Source organism: Alexandromys fortis, unplaced genomic scaffold, assembly GCF_014885135.2.
Source record: "Alexandromys fortis isolate MF-2015 unplaced genomic scaffold, M_Fortis_MF-2015_v1.1 scaffold_353, whole genome shotgun sequence".
Lineage (NCBI taxonomy): Eukaryota > Metazoa > Chordata > Mammalia > Rodentia > Cricetidae > Alexandromys > Alexandromys fortis.
This window is the reverse complement of record NW_026068254.1, coordinates 40,989-49,302: the sequence shown is the minus strand read 5'-3', so window position 1 is coordinate 49,302 and position 8,314 is coordinate 40,989. Positions and strand designations below refer to the sequence as shown.

Here is an 8,314-nt window from a genome sequence, read left to right as displayed (position 1 = left end):
AAAATCATTTCCTAACACTTTACTTACTTTTACAACCCTTCTTATTTGGTTTTGGTGATGGTGGTGTTAGTGTTTATGTATTTCTGTTCTTCGAAGTTTTCTTGTATGAGGATACATTTTGGTTGTGTTTTTGTATGTGCATTTATCTTCCTTAAGTTTGAATTTTCTTTATGTTTTCAGCTTTACTTTCTTTAGGACTGGATTTGTGTATAGGTATTGTTTCAATCTGGTTTTATCATGGAATCTTGTTTTCTCCATCTATGGTGATTGAGAGCTTTTCTAGGTACAGTAGTCTGGACTTGCATCTTTGGTCTCTTACTGTCTTATGGGCATCTGTCCAGGGCCTTATGGCTTTCATGGTTTCCACTGAGAAGTCAGGTGTAATTTTGATAGGTTTGCCTTTATGTGTTTTTTATTTCTTTTCTTTGCAGCTCTTTGAATTCTTTCTTATTCTATGTGTTTGAGGTTTTGAATATTGTTTGGCCAGGGTTTTTTTTCTTTTGCCCAGTCTATTTAGTGTTTTGTTAGCTTCTTGTACCTTCATAGCCATGTCCTTCTTTAGGTTTTGAAACTTTTCATATATGATTTTGTTGAAAATATTTTCTGTGTCTTTCAACTGGAGTTATTATAATGTTCATATTATTATTAGGTTGGTCATTTCATGGTGTTCCAGATTTCCCGAATGTAGTGTGCTAAGAATTTGTTGGATTTGATGTTTTCATTGACCTGGCTTTCTGGAACCCTAGGCAGTTTCAATGCTCACCTTACTAGACCTGGATGGAGGTGGGTGGTCCTTGGACTTCCCACAGGGCAGGGAACCTGATTGCTCTTTGGGCTGACGAGGGAGGGGGATTTGGCCAGGGGAGGGGGAGGGAAATGGGAGGCTGTTGCGGGGAGGAGGCAGAAATTTTAATAAATAATTAATTTAAAAAAAGAAATTAAAATCTTAGTTTCTGGAGACATTGTTTTCCTTAAAAACAAACCAAATGCTTTTCAAAATGACTGCAGGAGAAATAGCATGAGAATACTTCTGGGAATGGCTGGGCCTCACCCACCACATAATAGAGCACAGAGATTTAAAGTCACATGAAACAGTATTCTTAAGTAGAGTAAAACCAGAGTACTGTGCCTCAAATGGAGATTTGTCTCTGGCCTTCCAGATCCCAAATAATTGCTCTCAGGCTTAGTATTAATTACAAACTGTTTAGCCTATTAGCTCAGGCTTATTATTAACTAGCTCTTCCCACTTAAATTAACTCATTTCTATTACTTTATATATAGCTACATGGCTGTGACATTGCCTCATATCTTGCTTCTGTGGCAGCTGCTTTCATCTCTCAGACTCCACCTTCTTTTTCCCTGTATCTTTGCTTGAATTTACACCTGACTCTATTGTGCCTTGTTATTGGTCAAATCAGCTTCTTTATTAACCAATGGTAATAGAATGTATTTGCAGCACACAGAAATATATCCCACACCAAATGCTTAACAAGATATTCCTCAAATTAGGATTCCTAAGCATACAATTTTACAGGTGTGGTCTTGTGGTCCCAGAGGCCTTTATTTGAAAGTTGAATTTGCATCATACATGTGACACTGATTTTGTGGACATGCAGAATGCAATGTTACAGAGTCAGAGAGACTTATGCCTAGATTTCACAGGAAGCCCTGGGAGGCCACACAATGTAGTTGATAACAGCTCTCCTTTCAACAGTTCCAAGAGGAGATTAATCCAAAGAAAACTAGGAAATAATTAATGCTAGGAACTTGGAATGTCTGACAAAAATAGTTGCAGGCCATGTGAGAAAAATCAATTGTAGAAGAGGACATCTTTATGTGTTTATGAAATTGGAGGCATGAAAGAGTAGAAAGGAGCAGTGGGCTGCATTCCTGCCACCTCGCTCCCGGCCGCCTGGCTAGCTTATGCCCGAAATAATAACATGGAAACTGTATTCTTTTAACACTGCCTGGCCCATTATATCTAGCCTCTTTTTGGCTAATTCTCACATCTTGCTTTAACCCATATCTAGTAATCTGTGTAGCACCACAAAGTGGTGGCTTACCAGGAAAGATTCAGCATGTCTGACCTGTGTCCATCTTGGGCCGGAGCTTCATTGCATCTGGCTCAGAGAGGAGAGGCATGGTGTTTGGCTCACTTCCCTTCTTCCCAGCATTCTGTTCTGTCTAGTCCACCTACCTAATTTTCTGACCTATCAGGCCAAGCAGTTTCTTTATTGATTAACCAATGAAACAACAGATTGACAAATGACCTTCCCACATCATGAAGGCAAAACCAACCACATTGTTAACAAAGGGATACTCAGGCCTCTAAGATCCTCCGGCAGCCCTTTACTCACAAAAGTTGACAACCATTCTTATACCAAATTTTCTTCACTACAGGTAAGAAAAGCAGGTGAGAAGCTATGTTCTCTGATTTTAGTGAATTAATAAAAATACATTGAATCCATTCTAAGAAATAAAATTTCAGATATGCAGGCAATCACTCTCAAGAATGACTAAAATCTAAGAAACAGAGAAATGATCATGTTACTTCTCCAAAAACACACAGCTCATCTGAGACACAATTGGTACATGTGTAAAATAAAAGTAATTACTTGTCAACTCTGGTTTTAAGTCTACTACAAGGTCTGATAAAAAAAAAAAAAAAAAAAAAAAAAACACTTCCACAGAGTTCCATTGCATCCCTTCCCTGGCCCTAACCTGCACTGCAACCTACTACTGAAACTGCTCCTAGAACTACAATAGACTACAGGCCAAGTGTCTGCCATTACTGTTATTCCCTAGCTTTCACAGAACAGGGTTTAGGGAAGACAGAGACTTCTGCCTAATTGAAAACACAGCATGGAAGGTTGCCGTGAAGGTTTATTTGTGGTTCAGTGTCAGGTTCACCAGCTAGAGACTACTATACCCAAATCATAGTTTTTAAAAAGAACATTAGGCTGGCACCCTCTTTCAATTTTTGCCTGCATTATTTTCAGGTTTCTGAAGTATTAACTTTTATACTCTGCAGGTTTCTGAACCTCTGGGTCTTAGATTCAACCAAGGTTAGCATCTGCCTCATAGACTAAGAGACTGCCTTCATGAACACTATTACAACCTTGCTCAACATATTTTTAAACAAGATTCCACTGAAGGCAGGATATTTTGAATTGGCAGTCATAGTCAGGAAGGTCAAATTGAGGACGGGGCAAATGCTGAACCCTCCCACTGTGAACTAAAATCTGTGGTTTAGCTTTTAGAGCAATCTGAGAATCAAAGAGAGTCACAGAATCACATCCTATGAACATTTACTCCAGTCATTTGAACCAGGGATGGTTGCAGTCTCTCACTGATGTGGTTTTTTTTTTTTTTTTTTTTTTTTTTTTTTTTTTTTTTTTTTTTTTTTTTTTTTTTGGGAAGCAACACAGTGTTGTGACCTGTGTAGCTACAGAATGGTATAGCAACCTAGAGGTAGCTGTTTCCAGGTGATTGCTTCCAGAGCAGAGGGTAAATTTGCAATGTTGCAATACAGGTTACTGGAGTCTGTGAATAAAGACTGTGGGCCCACCACAGCCCCCTGGTGTGGCAAGGACAGATTGTGTAGCTTACTGAAATACCTCCTTGTCCTTGTCTAAGTATAGATTAGTGCAAACCTAGATTTGAGAAGTTTACTGGCGCTGAAATAGTGACTATACAGCCACTTACTCCCTATAATCTAAAATTAGATTGCCATCTAATGACATCCTAGAAGTGTCTGGAAACACAGAAAGGAACATCTGGGTTGACTTTCATAAAGTATTGTCATGAAGAAAATCAGACCAGGAAGATGGTACTAGGAGAGGGGGGTGTGTGAGAGAGAGAGAGAGAGAGAGAGAGAGAGAGAGAGAGAGAGAGAGAGAGAACAAGAGAGCACTAATCAAGCTAAACCAAAGAAAGAAAGAACCAAGAGGAAATGTTGGATGCCTCTGAAGAGTCAGAGGTGTGAATCAGTGTTATGATTCTTAAGAGAATCAGTTTGCAACCATATTCATGTATGAAACTTGGCTCAACTATAGAAATTGTAAGGATCATTGTTTTGCATGCTATTTATTCCTTATTTCTTTAAAATTATGAGAGTATTAATAATTAATATTATGAAAATAATTTATGTAATTTCTTTTGTATTGTAGAATGCAGAGAAACCCAAGTATTTCAGATGAAACTTGGCTTATGGTTAAAGGGGGAAGAGACGCTTATCCAAAGCACCCACAAAAAAGAGCCATGGATGCTCTGATTTTGTATTCATAGTCCTCATGCATACTACCCTCCATCCATGAGAAAAAGAGACAACACAAGAAGAAATTGCATGCTGGCTGTTTATTGTAAAGCTGAAGTTATGCTTCAAATGATATGCTCTCTTTCATTTGCATATACATGAGATGGGGTCTTGGTGTGTGGCATGGGCCCATCTTGAATTTAGTCTTGAGTGTTGTGATGAAAAACTCACAGCACCATCCACAGCTTGAGTGACATAACTTTTGAATGTCATTTTCTCATTTCCTGTGTACAAACAAAACCCAACAGCAAAAGATCATACATATGGATTGTCATAGCAGAAGTTTTTTTACTACTGCTACATTCACTAATAAGAATAGATGGAAACCCGACTGCATGGCTCTTCCTCTCATTTCCTCCTCTTTTTCCTTAATAGTGTTTTATTCATTTTTTTATTTAATTTTCGAGACAGGGTTTCTCCGTAGCTTTTTGGTTCCTGTCCTGGAACTAGCTCTTGTAGACCAGGCAGGCCTCACTTTGGAGGTCTGTATATATGGAAGGCGTAGGAACTAAAATGTTTGCTTATGAATAAAGCATAATTCTAAGGGAGACTAAATTTAGCTCAGCAAAGTAGTTGGATCTGTGCCTTTGTCACTTAACATATTGGAAAGATAGTGGTGCTTCTATGGATGAAATTACTGGGGTTGTATCTAATTACCTCTCATCGTGGTGCTCTGCGTCAGCAATCAGGACAAGAGTAATCAGCTCCAGGATGATTGCCTCCATACTGGGGTGGTCTGTGTCTGGTTGCCTAGGACAGGGCAAGGAGGGCGAGGCTGTGTCTGGTTGCCTAGGTCAGGAAGAGGGGGGCGAGGCTGTGTCTGGTTTCCTTGGTCAGGAAGAGGAGGGAGAGGCTGTGTCTGGTTGCCTAGTTCAGGGAGAGGAGGACTAGGCTGTGTCTGGTTGCCTAGTTCAGGGAGAGGAGGGCGAGGCTGTGTCTGGTTGCCTAGGTCAGGAAGAGGGGGGCGAGGCTGTGTCTGGTTGCCTAGGTCAGGAAGAGGAGGGAGAGGCTGTGTCTGGTTGCCTAGGTCAGGGAGAGGAGGCCTAGGCTGTGTCTGGTTGCCTAGGTCAGGGCGAGGAGGGCAAGGCTGTGTCTGATTGCCTAGTTCAGGGAGAGGAGGACTAGGCTGTGTCTGGTTGTCTAGGACAGGGTGAGGTGGACGAGGCTGTGTCTGGTTGCCTAGGTCAGGGAGAGGAGGGCGAGGCTGTGTCTAGTTGCCTAGGTCAGGCTGAGGGAGACGAGGCTGTTTCATTGCCTTGGTCAGGATGAGATGGACGATGTTGTGTCTGGTTACCTCCACCATGGGGTGGTCTTTGTTCATGGTGTGGTGGCAGATGGTGAGAATGGGAGTGTTTGTCTCCACCATGGGGTGATCCGTAGGGAAGTGGAGGGAGAGAAGGTGAGTGTCTGCCTCCATCTGGGGGTGGTCTTGAGTAAAGTGTTCCCTCTTGACTTTCACTTCCAGCAGAGGATCCAAGTGGGTGTCTTCCAGGAGGTGATCTCAAAAGTATGTACTCATCTTGATCCCCAGACTCTGTATAAATATGAAATGGGGTGCAGAATATATGAAACTAATTGTGGAAGACTTCCCTTTGTATGTCTCTGACGCCATCACACATTACCTGTCTAGAACATTTTCTCAGCAGCCAACTACTATCATATCTACTTCTTGGTCTTGAATATTGTTCTATGTGCTGATGATATGGTAAAATCTGTATCTAAGAACTTAAATTTATTCAAAACTGAAATGTTAGATTATAAGAATTATAATTCCAGGAAAGAAAGTGGGCAAAGACTTCCAATGAAGCCTAGTCTCACTACTTGAACCATGAGTTGAAATGAAAGCTAGTTATTCAAACATCTAAAAATGCACAGAAATACACAGTGAACAAAAAAAAAAGATGAGAAATTTCCTCTAGCATATTCTTTTAATATTCACACTGAATATTGTTCCATATTATCAAGAAGGCAGTTGGTTACAGAAAGGGGACATGGAAAGGAATTTCTGTTTGTTTTTTAAAATAAAGCCATGTCATTCTTGAGGGGAATACTGAGGAAGAATGAAGCAGTTTAACAAGTCTTAGTGATGTGGAAAAGTAAAAGTAAGTACACTTTGCACTTGGGAGCCATCTCTCAGCAGTTATTTCTCCTTTTTGGACCAGGAGAGCTATTACTCAAATTGGTGATTTCCAGAAATAGGGGTAAAAAAGATTTGTCTAAATTATTAAATTAACATTCAATAGTTACTAAAAATTTTAAATGTTTATAATATGATTTTGGAGAACTTGAAAAACTCCTGAGAAGAGTACAGAGTACTCTTAAGAGTAGGAAGGAAGTAACATCGGAGTTGACTTCTATGAAATAATATGCATTTTATTACTAATTTCTTTGAAATAATGTACTGGATTTTTTTAAAAAATGAAATTATAAGAAAATTTAAGCATCATTTTTTTCAACTCAAAAACATCTGGTAAGGAGATTTGACTTGCATTCATAACCTGTGTGATCTTGTCAGCCACACTCTGAAATGTACTCAAAAGGGAAAAAGATACAACAAAAGAACAGTAGTGTGATGGACAAAGTGGATCTCAACCAACTGCCTAAAGACAAAGCAAAGCTTTTCATCCTTTTATAATCCCTCAAAACTTACTGCTAGCATTTTATTTGTTTATTACAAGGCCAAGTTTAGATGTGTCATTACCTATTTTCTTCATCATTTCCTTTACCTACATTAGTTAATTTTCCCAGGAAGAAAATAAAAAAATAAACATCTGTATCATGTCACATGTGCTACAATAGCACACTGAAATTCTGATTGGAAGCAGGAGTAAAACCCACCCCCTAGGCAAAGAGTTACAGACTATGAATGGCTGTTGAGGAAGGTAGAGTCAGCTTTCTCTAAAGGTAAATGCCTTTATCCAATGGTCAGCCCTAAAGAGATCTGCAATGCTCTGTAGACTTGTTTGTGTGTGTGCATACATGTTTAACAATAATAAAGAAGTCATGGATTTGAGAAAGAGTAGGGGAGAAACATGTGAGGAATTGGAGGGAGCAGGGCAGGAATGGAAACAATGTAAATAGAGTATGTATATATAAAATTCCTTTCCCAATTTTTAAAATAAAAATGAACAAATTGGGTCTTAACGTGTCTATTTTTATGTAAAAAGGGTCAGGTCTTGCTATCTGATTCTCTGCCTCTCTAGCAGATGTATATTTATCTCCTCCATCTGTCCTGAACCCATTTTATAACAAGACTACCTCCCGAGTATATATAATTCTTTGACAATAATATTGGTATCCTCCGTTGCCCTCTCTGTTTCTTACAGACAAAAACCCACTCCCAACCCTTTTTCTTATACCTTCACTTGAGCTTTGAGCTGAACTCAGGGCCAGCAAGGCCACTGTCGCCAGGACCACAAGCATCTTGGAGGAGGCTCTGGAGTTTCTTTCAGGTCCGTGTTAGAGAGAACAAAGCAGTGGCAGTTCTCCTTATAGGGAGGAGCAGAACAATGGTACTTTTGAGTTCCCTACAGATTGATTTCACCCCTGGAAAACAGGATACCTTGCATCCACAACGTCTCTTGTGACTTGACCCATAAAATAGGAAGGGAAAAAAATTGTCATTGTTTTATTTATAAAAGATATAACATGTGGTTTGAAAAACACTGTTGAAGGAGTATTGGGTGAGATACTAGCGCACATATTCAAAGTAAAGTCTTGATATAATTTAAACTTCAGTCTGTTTGATGAGACTGAGTCTGTTCTTCAAATGTGAGTTGTTGTGGGGAAGAAGTATTAGTCAACAGTATTTTCATATCACAAATAGAAGACAGAAGATACTTCAGGCACTCTTTATATACCAGAGTTCATAAGTCATAATGTATGTGTCCAGTGTCTATGATATTTCATCACAATTTTAATTAATACAACAGACATTATATTTCAGGTATGAAATTCACTAGGACATCATACTTGAAGACATGGTAAATGATGGTAGAC

The 8,314-nt window shown here is 39.4% G+C and overlaps 1 pseudogene; it reads right to left on the bottom strand.

Annotated features, from left to right (window-relative positions):
* Positions 1–5,015: 5,015 nt before the first annotated feature.
* LOC126494238 (basic salivary proline-rich protein 4-like) lies at positions 5,016–7,738 on the bottom strand (annotated as a pseudogene).
* Positions 7,739–8,314: the final 576 nt, after the last annotated feature.